This window comes from Myodes glareolus, chromosome 23, assembly GCF_982192425.1.
Source record: "Myodes glareolus chromosome 23, mMyoGla1.1, whole genome shotgun sequence".
Classification (NCBI taxonomy): Eukaryota; Metazoa; Chordata; class Mammalia; order Rodentia; family Cricetidae; genus Myodes; species Myodes glareolus.
Window position 1 is genome coordinate 17,706,611 of NC_142048.1, and position 14,223 is coordinate 17,720,833.

Consider the following 14,223-nt stretch of genomic DNA (forward strand, 5'->3'; position numbering starts at 1 on the left):
CATCTGTAATGAGGTCTGGTGCCCTCTTCTAGCCTGCAGACGTACACACAGACAGAATATTGTATACATAATAAATAAATAAATAAATAAATAAATAAATAAATAAAATACAATCTCAAAAATAAACAAAACTAATATTCATTGCTTGTGTAATCAGAAAATGCTTCCTGTTAGCTTTTTATAAAAACAAAATAAAATGGGGAGGGGGAGGCTAATCGGCGGTGCTTCATAAGACAAGTGGGCTGGCTTCTTTAGAAAGCATGGGAGAGTGAGAGTGAGGGAGGGGATGCATGGTTATAGATTGAACCAGACTGATGATAGATGGGACAGCTGTAGTATGTACTTTTTGACTGGAATTGGAAATTGTAAATAAACTCTATAAAATGGAGGTAATAATTTGAATGTGGACATAGTTTTATATTATATAAATGATATTAATTCATTAAGTGGGATATATTAGAATTTGGTTATGTGAGAGGGTGTTCACATTCTGGAGACACATACCGTCTGCATGTGAATAACTTTAAAATGGTCCTACAAGGAAAAAAAAAAACCTCCACTGGACGTAGTGATGCACAACATTAATCCCATCACTGGGGAGGCAGGGGCAGCTGGATCTTTGTGAGGTTGAATCAATCCTGGTCTGCACAGTGAGGAGCTCCAGGCAGCAGGACTGCATAGTGAGACCCCATCAAAAGCAGGCAAGCAAACAAAACCAGACAGATGAATGAAAGATGGCAAAATGATAACAGTTGTTGAGTAAGGGTTTGTGGTTATGGTGTTCAATTGCTAATTATCTGCGTCTTTGCACATTTTCCTTTTTTTAAAAAAGATTTATTTATTTATTATGTATACAACATTCTGCCTCCATGTATGCCTGCAGGCCAGAAGAGGGCACCAGATCTCATTACAGATGGCTGTAAGACACTATGTGGTTGCTGGGAATTGAACTCAGGACCTCTGGAAGAGCAGCCAGTGCTCTTAACCTCTGAGTCATCTCTCCAGCCCATATTTTTCTTTTTGTACGTGTGCTTTTGTGACATAAAGCTCTCTAATGAGCTCACCTTCGGAATACTGGCAGAGCCGAGTGCAAACGAGGCCATGGACTCTCTCCCTTCGCTCTGTAAGCAGAACCAAGACAAAAACCAAACCACTCAACCAAAACCCACTGTATCAGTTTTCTTTTCTTGTTGCCGTACCTAAACACCTGAGAGGAAGCAATTAAGGGAGGAGAGGCTCACAGTTGAAAAGGATACAGTCCACCATGGCAGGAAAACCATGACAGCAGGAACGTGAAGTAACTGGTCATATTACATTTACAGTCAGGAATCACAGAGTAGGGTCACGCTGTCAAACCTCGAGGCCGGCTCCCAGCTCCCAGCGACCCACTTTCTCCGCCAAGGCTCTACCTCCTAAAGGTTCTACAATCATTCAAAGCAGCAGTTCCAGCCAGGAAACACCAACTGTTCGAACATATGAGCTCGGGGGAATATTTCACATGTAAACCACAATATCCACATCACTAACTGGGTGAGTAATGGCTGAAGAACAGATTATTTCAAAATTAATTAGTTACTCCCATTCATTTGAGTGAGAGCAGCCATAAGGTAGTAATATTTTATTAAATGAAAGGTAAAACCTGGGTGTCTAAGTTACTGTTCTATTGCTGTGAGGAGACACCAAGGGCAAGGCAACTCATAAAAGGAATCATTTAATTGGGACATTGCTTACAGATTCAGGGGCGAGTCCATGATTATCATGGCAAAGAGCTGCAGCAGGCAGGCAGGTAGGCAGGCAGGCAGCAGGCAGGCAGGCAGGCAGGCAGGCAGTCAGGCAGCAGGCAGGTAGGCAGGCAGGCAGGCAGGCAGGCAGGAAGCCATGGCACTGGAGCAGCAGCTTGTGGTGATATTTTATTTGTGTTTTAACAAATAAAGCTTGCATGAAGATCAGAATGCAGAGCTAAGCCACTGAAGGCTAGGCAGTGGTGGCACACTCTTTTAATCCCATGACTTCAGAGACAGAGGCAGATGGATCTCTGTGAGAAACAGTCAGGCAGTGGTGGCCCACACCTTCAATCCTGGCATAGGGAGGTGGAGACGGAAGATGATATGGCTGGGCAGAGAGAGGAATATAAGGCGGAAGGAGACAAAAGCTCACATGCAGTCTGATGAAGATACAGTCTGGGGGTGAAGTCTGAGGGTGCAGTCTGAGGATGCAGTCATTCTGAGGATGCAGTCTGAGGATGCAGTCACTCTGAGGATGCAGTCTGAGGGTGCAGTCTGAGAATTCAGTCTGAGTGTCCAGTCTGAGGGTGCCGTCTGAGGATGCAGACTGAAGGTGCAGTCTGAGGATGCAGTCTGAGGGTGCAGTCTGAGGATGCAGACTGAGGATGCAGTCTGAGGGTGCAGTCTGAGTGTATAGCCTGAGTGTACAGCCTGAGTGTGCAGTCTGAGGATGCAGACTGAGGATTGGTAGAGACAGGATCGCCCCTTCAGTCTGAAGATTCAGGAAAGGTAAGAAAGGTCTCTCTAGTGGCTGACTGCACTGCTTTGCTGATCCTTCACGTTTCACCCCCTCATATCTGACTCTAGGTTTTACTGATTAAGACCAATTAAAATTCATGCTACAGCAGTTGAGAACCCACATCTGATCCACAAGTTGCAGGCAGAGAGAGTGTGTTTGGGCTAGTGTGATATACCTCCTCCAACAAGACCACACCTCTTGATCCTTCCCAAACAGTTCCATGAATTAGGGATCAAGCATTCACACATATGAGCTTATGGGGGCCACTCTCCTTCAAACCACCACACTGGGCCAATTCAATGCACTCTCTATAGCCCAGTAGGTAAAGTCACCTCTGCTACCAAGTCTGATGACCAGAGCTCAACTCTTAGAAGGAGAGAATCAGCTCTGTAAGTGGCCTCTGATCTCTGCATATAAGCTATGGCAGGCATACATATGCATATACATAACAAATAAAAATATAAATGTAATTTAAAATTTTCTAAGTAGGTGAAATTTCAGCCTGCTGTGGTGGTGCATGTCTTTAGTTTTAGCACTTGGAAGGCTGAGGCAGGAGCATTACAAGACTGAGACCCTGGCTCAACAAAATACACAGAACAACAGTAAACAGGAAACAGCTGCCCTCCCATTCAACAAAACCAGCCACAGCAAAAGTGATCATTTTAACTATATCATATATATATTTCTTCATGTTTTTTCATCTTATAAAGGAAAATGAGTGGCTGGAGGGATGGCTTCGCGGTTAAGAGCACTGGCTGCTTTTCCAGAGGTCCTGAGTTCAATTCCCAGCAACCAAATGTGGCTCACAACCATCTGTAATGAGATCTGGTGCCCACTTCTGGCCTGCAGGCATACATGGAGGCAGAATACTATATACTAAATAAATAAATCTTTTTAAAAAAGATTTTAAAAATCTTTTTAAAAAAGACATGAAAATTTGAAGTGGTGGCAGTACTAGGTTTTTACATAGCTTAAAATGAATATCGATTAATTTCTCATTAGTGTGTACATGTACACACACACACACACACACACACACACACACACACACGAACTCATAGTTCTGGGAATCAGTGGCAGTTTTGCAAGGGATTCAAGATAGGGTTTCTCTGTTCAGCCCTGGCTGTCCTGGAACTCATTCTTTAGACCAGGTTGGCCTCAAACTCAGATCTGCTGCCTCTGCCTCCTGAGTGCTGGGATTAGAGGCCTGCACCACTATGCCTGGCTTAAACAATAGCAACATTTTCTTTTCTTTTGTGCTGGAGATCAAGTCTAGGACTTCATGCCTGCTAGGTGAGAACTCTACCAACAGAGTCTGCACACCCCCAACCACAGTGTATTCCTTTTAAAGACAGACAATTTAACTGTGAAGACAATCCCGTTTATTACAAGTCATTTGTTACAAACAACTTTTCTGTTTGTGTGGGCTGAAAGATAAAAAGTATCTGTCTGAATAAAGTAAAACAGGCTTAGGGACCTGCCCATAGCGGTGCCAATCTGCAGATTAGCAAGACCATTGGCTTTTCTCACCTCCTTTTATCTAACCTACTTTCCTATTTGTATGTATGTGCAGACAGGTCAGCCGAATCAAGTTTCTATTTTATTGTATACCTTTGGAGTAGCTTGTCCTGATGTGTTAGAGTGATGGTTCATACTGTGTTGAGATCCGTTTCCTACAGCAACAAGTAAATATCTTGGGCATAATGGAAACGGCATGGAACTGAGAATTACAGAACCTGAGTGCGAGGGGTAAGTGCTTAGTCTGGATAAGCTTTCGAATCCTTAGTTCCGCCAGACAGGGGTGGTGCACAGCTTTAACCCCAGCACTCGAGAGGCAGAGGCAGGTGGATCTCTGAGTTTGAGGCCAGCCTGGCCTACAGAGTGAGCTCTAGGACGGCCAGGGCTACATAGAGAAACCCTGTCTTGAAAAACCAAACACACACACACACACACACACACACACACACACACACGCACACACACACACACACACCCTTGATTAAAATAGACTGAAGGCTCTTTGATTGGACTGAAAGGATCCATGAATCCCCTGAAATTAATGTGTAATAATATGTGAGCCCTTTTGTGAGAAGAGGTGTAATAAGCTCCACGTTACCATAAGTCTCTGCAGCAACTCCCCCCTAAAATACCACCTGATTCCCTGCTCAGTGATCTGGGCTGACTCGGTGACTTCCTTTCACCAAGAGACCAAAGCAGGAGTCCAAGCATTGACCTTAAGCGTCCTTGAAGGTTTCACCTCGTGCTTTTGGAATGCTGCCGCCACCAAGTAAGTTATCTCCAGTTGGCCGGGTGGCGACTCATGCCCCCAGCTTCCATCCAGAAAACCCCACCAAACATACGATGGAGGTTACCTGGATCTTTCAGCTTCACTTAAGGCATTGAATAACTCAGGATGGCTGAAGAATCCCAGAAAAAAACCCAAGAAAAGAACCAACCAGGCTGGCCCAGAATTGTGAGCAAATTAAAGCAACAAGTTATATATATGTGTCATTCAAACCTTTTGGGATTAGTGTTTCCAACTCCAGATTTGCTTTGTATTTTGAAACAGTCGTACCTGCATGAGGAGGTATCTTGTAGAGAGGACCCAAACCTGAATACAGTTCTCATTGGTGTTTCATGTACATCTTATACATAGATCCTGGAGGGAAATTTATTTGCTATGTTTAATGTGTCTACATTTGACTTGCTGTCTTTTATCAAATGAGGTCAAATGCAGTTTTTCATGTACAGCATCATGTTAGTGCTCAAAAATGGTAGAGCTTGGCCTGTTGAAGTAGGGGATGGTTTGGTAGACCACTAGCTAACAATTTCCAAAAGTCGCTTTGCTTTTATCTGATCCTTAAAGCTTATGAACGACTGAATTTAAATAAGCTGATTTAACATATGATTGTTCGTCTCTTCTCTATTCATGAACTATGTCATAGTCATGATTCAATTGGCAACTCTTAAATTCAAATGGCATTTTAAAGTAAATCTTGGAACTTTTGAAAAGCAGACTTTCGAGTCTGCAGTTCCAAGAATTTTCCTATTTTGCCCTGAAAAAACAAAAATGTGGGCCAGTGTCTGGGAACCTCTCTTTTCCATATTTTTTTTCCTCAAAGATTAAAGCCCTTGCATCTGCAGATTCTATTAACGCTCCGGTTTGTTCTTTGCAGACCAAGGTTTGAACTCACTAGGACAGCTGCCATTGGCTCACAGTCCTCTTCCCCCTGGTCCTTTAGCAAACTCTGCCCGACCACCCCTTGTCTACAGAGAGGATGCCGCCTGGGGTGTTCGCCTTGTTTCTTTCACCTTAGACACCATGTCAGCAGAGCTCTGTGGATGCTTCTGCCGTCTGGACATGGGCTTTCTGGGTCCCTTCTCACATATTCCTGGCAGATCTCTTCTGTAATTAGGCCTTCTTCCCTTCAAATTGTCTTTCATACTCGAGACTCACCATTTTCCGACATATCTTGTCTCCATAGACTATTTCGTGTCAGAAGACACTTATCTTTCCGGCTACCTCTTTAGAGCACTCCCCTACAGCCACCCCGATACACTTTGATATTTGCCACTTGAAATAGTAGCATCAGAATTTTATGTATCGGGCGATCTCCTTGTCTTTTTGGAATTCCAGAGAAGGGTGCGAATGTCAGACTTTTATGGTTTCCTGAAATTTTCTTCAGCTCTGGCTAGCAGTGTGTCTGGCAGTGACGACATCCCTCTGGAATTTTCTGATGGCCAGGTGGCCCTCTTCCAGGTTCCTGTCACTTCTGATTTTTCCATTCAGAGCCTCTCAGTTGGCCAGAATTAGAAGCATGGTGTTAGCTCTCCTCATCAGGGAAAGATGACATTTTCATGTAGGTTAGTGACTGTCGGCCTGGCCACGGATTTGAATCACTTGGGGACACTTAGAAACAGTAACAACGACATCCGGAGCCCAACCCCGAGTGATTCTGCTTTAGTTAGTTAGGGATCAAGGCTTCCTGTCATTTTTCTCCCCCTTAATTTGCTTTTGCTTTGTTGAGACAGTATATGACACAGGCTAATCTCAACTCTCCGCCTTCTTACCTCGACTTCCCAAATGCTGAGGTTATTTGCAAATGTCATGCTAAACAACTCAATTTATCTGATTATTTCTGCATTGCTGGGCTCAAACCCAGGGCTGTGTACATGCCAGGAACGTTCTCTACCACGGAACTGCACCCTCACCCCTCTTTAAAAAACAAACAAAACTGGAGGTACCCTAATGTGCCGTCAAAGCTGAGGACACTAATTGAGGAAATCATGCATTTCTCAGATGTTCTGAATTTAGAAAACAAGACATCTGCCAGATGTCTGAAGACTCAAAGCCGCCATCATTAAGATTTTTGAAAACTTTTCTTCTCCAGTCCATTAAATTTTAACACAAGCAATCTAGTTCCAGCATGTCTAAACAGGATAATGGCAACCAGAACTGTGATATTCCTTTCTGATTGTCGATATGAATCTCAACCCAGCTCGAACATCTTCAAACAGGATGAAGCTAAACAGTAGAAGTCCTTGGAAATGCTCATAAAACGTGGTTCAGGACATTAGCTATTTTGAAATTCTAAGTAATGATGAACCATGTTTTTCTGAGACTTTTCTTATTAATTAGGATGAAGAGTTGACAAAGGGAGTATATTGAGAAAAATAACTTTTTCTTTCTTTCTTTTCTTTTTTTTCTTTTTTTTTTGTGAGTTTCCAGGTCACTAGTTCTATATTGGCCAAGAGGCAATTGATATGCCAAATAAACTAAATATTTAAAATTATTTCTTACCACTTGAAATTCAATATGAATAGTTTAAACTGTGGTGTTCTTATTGTTACCATTGTTAGTTGTAAATGTTCGTAGATTTGAAGGTTATTCTATAGGTCATGAATAGATTAGAGCATGAATGGATTAGTGCTCTAATTGGGGCAGTAAGCTATTTATAAATACACTGGGCTTGTCCGAAAGGGTATTTGGCCCCTCTTCCTTTTCTGTCTTTTACCAAGAGATGACATACACAAGAGCCCTATTAGGATGCCAGCACCATACTGGACTTCCAAGCCTCCGATACCATAGCCAGGTTTTTTTTTTTAATTAATTATCCAATCTATAATCTTCTTCTGTAGTAAGGCAAAGCAGATTAGGGAGACCACTGAGTGAGCAAATTCAGTTTTCCATAAGGCTGCTTTTCTCTTTTCTCAGTGGCAATCACCTTGTTCCTTGTCAGAGGCAGAACTGATTTTGATATCATTCTCAAAGGCAGGCTAAGTGTTGGCTAAACAGACATTTAGGAACAAATGACAAGTCCGTCCCAAAGTCACATGACTCGAAATGAGCTTCTTGTGAGAGAGATCTTGAAGAAGGGATTGCTGAATCTGGCAAGGGAACCAACACATTTGGGGAATGGTCAAATATGATTCTGCAACTTTTTTGACTGTGTTGTACATGATGTACTTGCAGAAAGAAACTGAACTAGAGATGACCAAGGAAGATCACTTCTGTGGCATTTTCCTGGATGCTAACTCAGTGAACAAAGATCTGGAAGTAGGGTGTTCTAAAACTCAAGCCCTATCTGCACTGAGTTGGCTGTGGAGAAACTATTTGTGGGCCTCAGGAGCCCAGAAGTATGGCCTGCATGAATCTACAAACACACCAACAGAAAGGGTAAACAACGTTCTCATGTCGTTGAAACCCAGAGACTGCTTTCAATCAGGCAGGCCCTTTTGGAATCACAAGCATTTTGTCAATAATTTAGTTTTGCAATATGGTCTCATCTGACAAACTCTCTGTAGAAAGCACATGGAGAAAAATGGTGTCAAATAACATTAAAGGGTGTGTTTTAAAATTGTGTACGCTAAGAAAACGAGTGTTCATTCTCTCCCCAACTCTAACTCATGCCATCTTGAGCTAGGATTTTAGGAGTTTGAAAACAATGCATAAGAAGATGATGGGATGAAAGAAAAAAATGACAAAGCCAGGCAGAGCTAACAACAGAGTAAAGACATTTGATATAAGGCTTCCCAAACTGGTAAGTTTAACCTAGACTGTTATTTTAATGCCTTGCTGAGTTTTACATAGATAGATATTACTTAATTGAACAAAAGCATTTCATCATTTTTCTCAGATATCAGCACCAAAAACAGTGCAATTTTTCTGTATTAGAGAAACAATCAGTGACTCATGGATGTGTTCATAAAAGATTTCTTTTTAAAAAAATCAGGTTACATTTCCTGTTCCTACAAAAATTATTTCCTTCCTTCCTGTCTTCTTTTCCTTTTTTTGGAGCTTTGACTCTTTCATTATGCTGAGAGTTGAGCCCATGTCCTTGTTGCATGCAAAGCACACACTGAACTACATCCTCTAATGCTGTGAAGTCTTTTTAAACAGCCTTGTTGACTTTCTGGAGAAATGAAAAAAATCCCCATTGCTTCAGAATAAGGTCTACATGTTAGCAGAGAAACTAGAATATTGGTTTTGACTGACCAGAAATAGATTGAGTATTCCGTCATGTTGAAATAAGGATGCAGGTCTTGGTGGTGGAGCTCAGGGGTAGAGTCCCTGCAGGGATGGAATGTCATCCCTTGTTCATAGTGCCTATCACTGGAGAAAAATAACTATGCCATAAAGAGTTTGCCAGAGGAAGAGTCATGTTCAGCCCTGAGATGCTCATCCCAGACTGTCTTTTTGGTTTCTTCCCTCAATGCAGGGAAAAGGAGAAAACAATACTTATCACTTCCAATGGTTGGTTATGGCTGTGGTTGTGCAAATCATACAACCAAGCTGCAAGTTTCATCCTAGAATAGTAGGCATTCGTATTTGGGAACAATCCAGACAGGATTGCACAAACGTTGAGGTCAAAGGAGAAGATATTCTACCTCCTCGTCTGAACTGAGTCTGTATGAATTCATTTAAGATGACAACCTGGATTTAGAGAAAAACATGCTTGAAAAACAATACTGCTTGGTAAGGGAAGAGGTTAGCGAGGAAAATGCAATCCCTACTCGATGCCATTGGAATGCAGAGCCACAGTTATTTGCATGTGTGGTATCTGTAAAAGGTCCAAGGAATTTTGTTTTTGGTTTTTTGAATTGTTTATAATGTATTCTCTTTTTGTTCCATCCACTAACAATTCCAAGAAATGATGGAAATCAAAAGACAGAAAAATATAAATGAATTTGGGTTCTAAGAAAATTGCCAGTTGCAACATCAGCTCTAGCCACAGTTTATAAAGCAGGTGATTATGGGGACAATAAGAAAAAAAGTCATTAAATCAATAAAAAGCCCTTGACTCTTGCCAACTCCGAAATAGCGCCTGGAAGTCTGACACTTCAAAATAGTCCATGCCAAATTTTGCAACAAAATTTCACCAATGGTGATTCTCATTTCAGGGACTTAGCTCAGATAGTCCAGCCTGCAGAACATGAAACAAACTGGATAATTTTTGAGGCTGTTGCGTTTTATTCAATAATTCCCAGAGTGTCAAATAAAACAAATCTATTCTTTTAAAAGTAATCCTGGAAAGGTCAACAGCTTTTCCACAGACAAGTTTCTCATCTCACTTTGAGGTAATTTCCTTGCACACTTCAGGTTCAAGAATTGATTCATTTAGAACACGAATTTCATAACAACCCCATTTGCCTCTGAGGCTCAGCAGCCAGAGCAGAGCCCAGCACTGGGAAGCCACAGGAACCAGGCCTTGGGAGCCAGGGATGTCTTGGCAGAAAGTCAGTGACATTCACGAGCAGCCCAAGGTTCCCATTTAATATCGGGTGGCTGTCTTCCTGCAGCACGATGGGAAATATTAGATAGAATTACCATTACTTAAGCTTCCATTTTACGATCTTGGTTTGATTTCCCCCCCCCACAGGTTTTAAAATATGGAAGACTAAATATGAAACAGAAATTAAGTTAATGATGTGTTAAGATTTATATTTCTGGCAAGTTCTTTCAGATGCATAGAATAATAAAATTCTACTGTACCTAAATCCCTCTGGAAGCCTCAATTCCCCTCCAGTGAAATTGTCCGCGGACAGGACTTGCTGGTAGCTTCAGCCTGAGGTGACTGTTGAAGGATTCAGAAACACTTTCACCTTGCCCTGTCAGCCACCTTCCATTTCACACTTGCTCAAGAGCGTGTATAACAGTGGTCCTCAAAGTCTGTTCCTTGAACCAGTCTTAGCAATCCCTTCAGAAATTATAAGAAATGCCGGTTCTTAAGCTCTGCCTCAGACCTTCTGAATTAGAAACGAAGGCACAGGCTTTTTTTTAAAAAAAGAAATATTTATTTAGCTTGTGAGGCATGTGTGTGCCTTGTCACGAGGTGAACCACAGTGATTGAACTCAGGTCATTAGACTAGATGGCAAACTCCTCTATCTACTGAGCTCACTCACCAGCTCCCGGTCATTTAGGTGATTCTGTTACCTTCTAAAGCTTAAAAGCATATGCCACAAGGGAAAATACACTTCTGGAATACTAGAAAATTAGCAGCAGTGTCTTCTAGGTTGATAGCAGCGGGAAATCAGCTCAATACAGAGCTCTAGAAAATCTAAAATGGAGTTTGCAGACAGGTCCCTCTTGACCAAAATCTCCCTGGCTGACCAGAGGGTGCAGAGACCGGAAGTCACTTGTTTTGGGTAAGAGAGAGAGACCGAAGGCCACACCCAAGTTGAGTCTTAGCCCAAACAGACAGCCTCAGTATCTGGGATGGAATAAATACAGGGATAGCTGGCATCCCCAAGGTCAGGTGTAGAAGGTCAACTTCCCAGAAAGGAGTAATGTGATTTAATCAGTGTCCTGATATTTGAGCAATGGGAATAGCATCTGCTTCTCTCACCCCTGCACCAGTCGCTGAGCCTCTGAAATGCCACTGCCACCCCAAACCAGTCTACTGTTAGGATACCAAGACCTTTTTCCAAAATTTCCCACTCCAGCTACTTCTCCCCACAGTATTATTGGCTTCAAGAGAAACTAATAGTTGACAACCTGTGGTCTGAGACCCACCGCTCTCACAGAGGAAAGGAGAAAGGAAGAAAGACCCTGCTCCAAAGTGCACATTGCAATAAACATATGACTAGCATTATTTTTTAAAAACGAATCAACAACACATGTCCTTACCAATGTTGCTGAGTGCTTTATGTGTTAGTGTATGCTTTTCTGTCATTTGAATTAAAATCCTAACACTGCTATAGACCATCTGCCAACTCTATTGCCACAACATTCCAGTGCATTTAAAAATTACTTTTATTGAATTTATCTTAACTTCAGGCTTGATGATGATTGTCTATAGCCGAAATGGCCAAACGTCATGACAACATTAGTAATTATTTTCCAAATTTCAACAAGCACTTCCATTCAGTGGAATTTGATTTAAATCAAATTAATCAATGTAAGTGTTTAATAATGGGGTTGCTCCCCTATCCTAATATACAATATGCAAAGACTGGAAACATTACAAAAGTCTTTTAAATGGCGTTTGAAAAGGAAACTCAGGCACTTTAGAAAGACACAACCCTTTAGATGTCGTATGAAAGAACCTGAAACCCCTCCTCTTGAAGCTGGAAGATTTCTTCTTTATAACACGCGTGGATTGCCACATAGACCAGCACAGGAAACCCTCGGAGACACGCTCCTGCACCCACTCGGAATGTGCACACCGAGAGAGCGTTCCCACCCGGTCCCATGTCATCTGCAACCCAGACAGGCTCAGGATGCGGGCGGATGGGAACCGGCCCTAACTTCTCCTCGCTCTCTTCCCAAATCAAAACCCACCGTAAACACCACGAAGAGCCAGGAAACCTCACGACTTTAATCATTTCCTTTCCCCGAGCTCCATGTGGCTCACAGGACACTCCGCTTTCCTTTGGACTTGTCGGCATCTTGCGAGGGGTGTGGGAGAAGAAAAAAGAGAAAAGCAAACCGGTGTCTGAAGAGGCGGAGAGAAAGCAGAAAGCGCCGGCCCCAGACGTGAGGGTCCACCCGCCCCCTCGCTCTCCCTGAGTCAGCCCCGGAACCCTCCGCTCTCGAACGTCTTGCGAATTGGCGCCATCTGGCTTTTTAAAGAAGAACACGAGGCGGGAGGTAGAGGAGGTGCAAGAGGGATGGCACCCTCCCTCTTGTACCATCACAGCAGTCCATGACGGAGTATCTAGGGCTCCCCTCCAAACCCCCGCAACCCCGCAAAGACACAGAGCAGTTGGGTCCACAAGCCAAGAGGCAGTCACCCTGCTGGAGAACCTCCACCATCACCACTACCACCCCCACCATCGACCCCCACACACATACCACTGATGGCTGAATGGCGAGTCCCGGTTTCCAAGTAGGTCCAAAATGTAGAAGAAGTAACTGTGCTACTTAAAGCATTATAAATAAAGCGGCGCTTACAGGTACGGACCTTACCATGCCGCGGAGCCAAAGGGAGACAGGAGACAGGGCATCCCAGAGTAACTTCCACTCTGAGGAAAGGCATCGTCCGGCTAAAGAAACACCTACTCCCCCTGAACGCGCTCCAACCCGGTGCCTCGTTAATTCACGAACATTATGGGAATAATGCCTTCCCTAATTGTTCCAAGAGATTAATGAGAATGTTAAATGAAAAGCTAACTTCCTGACCTTCAACGATACTAATTACAGCAGGAAGGTTTAATAAGTCATAGAGAAACGGTCACTGATCTTTATTAGCCGTCTAGTGCCTTACAAATGAGCAGTTTGTGCTTGAATAGATGGGTGTAAGAGTTCCCCAGAATGACGGCTAGGGATGGTAGAAACTGCTTTATCTATAATGTTGAATAGGTATGAAAAGGTAGCTATTGTATAAAACTCGGTTAGTAGAGTGTTTGCTTTGAAGGCCTTGGGTCCTGGGGTCAACCCTCACCACTGAGAAAAAGCAGGGAAAGTAATTATTATGGACCTTTTTTTAAAGCCTACTTTTAAAAGGATAGAGTTTAGAGAAAATTATTGGAAGCTTTTTCATTCCATTGTATCATGCAGAAATACACACACACACACACACAGATGTAGATGAGATGTGCACACTGCATGATGATGCATAGGCACATGGGAAATATGGGCCTGCAGTCACTGGAATGTCAGAGCTGCTGTCGTCCCTTAACAAAGACCTCTGCACTCAGCTTCATTTGCTCTTCACAATGCCAATGCGAGGGGCTGTAGGCAGTCCCATTGCACACAGGGAAAACCAAGGCTCAGAGAAATCACTTCCCTCAAATGAGAAGAAGCAGAAGCTGTTTATTCAAACTCTGAGCCTGATCATGTTCAGCAAGCATGTGAAGAACACCTATTCTGCATCTGGCACTAAACCATGGAGGAAACGGAGAAAAGAGACCTTCTACTACCCTCAAGCAATGCTGCTTGAGCAATGCCACGCCCCCAAGGCTTAGTGTAGGGTTCCAAGAAAAGGCAGTCTGAATCTTGAGATAGAATATAGCCCAATGAAGCAGGGATGGAGGCAAGATGAACCCTGAGCCAAAAGAAACCAACAAAGCTGAATGACAGATACCAAGTTTTGCCCGTATCCTTTCAGCACTGCTACTATGGCCAGAGTAAGCAGCCAGCCTGCCCTCATGGTGGCTGGACTTTTAACATCTGTCATTACGAGGACAACATCTGGCTGTGGCTGTTGGGGCTGGACAACTCTTTCTTTCTTGTTCCATTTATGGTCTTGGATGAAGAA

The 14,223-nt window shown here is 42.9% G+C and overlaps 1 long non-coding RNA gene across 1 annotated transcript in view; it reads right to left on the reverse strand.

The window, feature by feature from the left end:
* The window catches only part of LOC148118312 (uncharacterized), a 37,738-nt gene extending 26,976 nt beyond the window's left edge, over positions 1 to 10,762 (reverse strand). The window contains exon 1 of the long non-coding RNA XR_014998536.2: positions 10,517 to 10,762. This is a non-coding gene — a long non-coding RNA (uncharacterized LOC148118312). The remainder of the gene's footprint in view (positions 1 to 10,516) is intronic.
* Between the last annotated feature and the right edge of the window lie 3,461 nt (positions 10,763 to 14,223).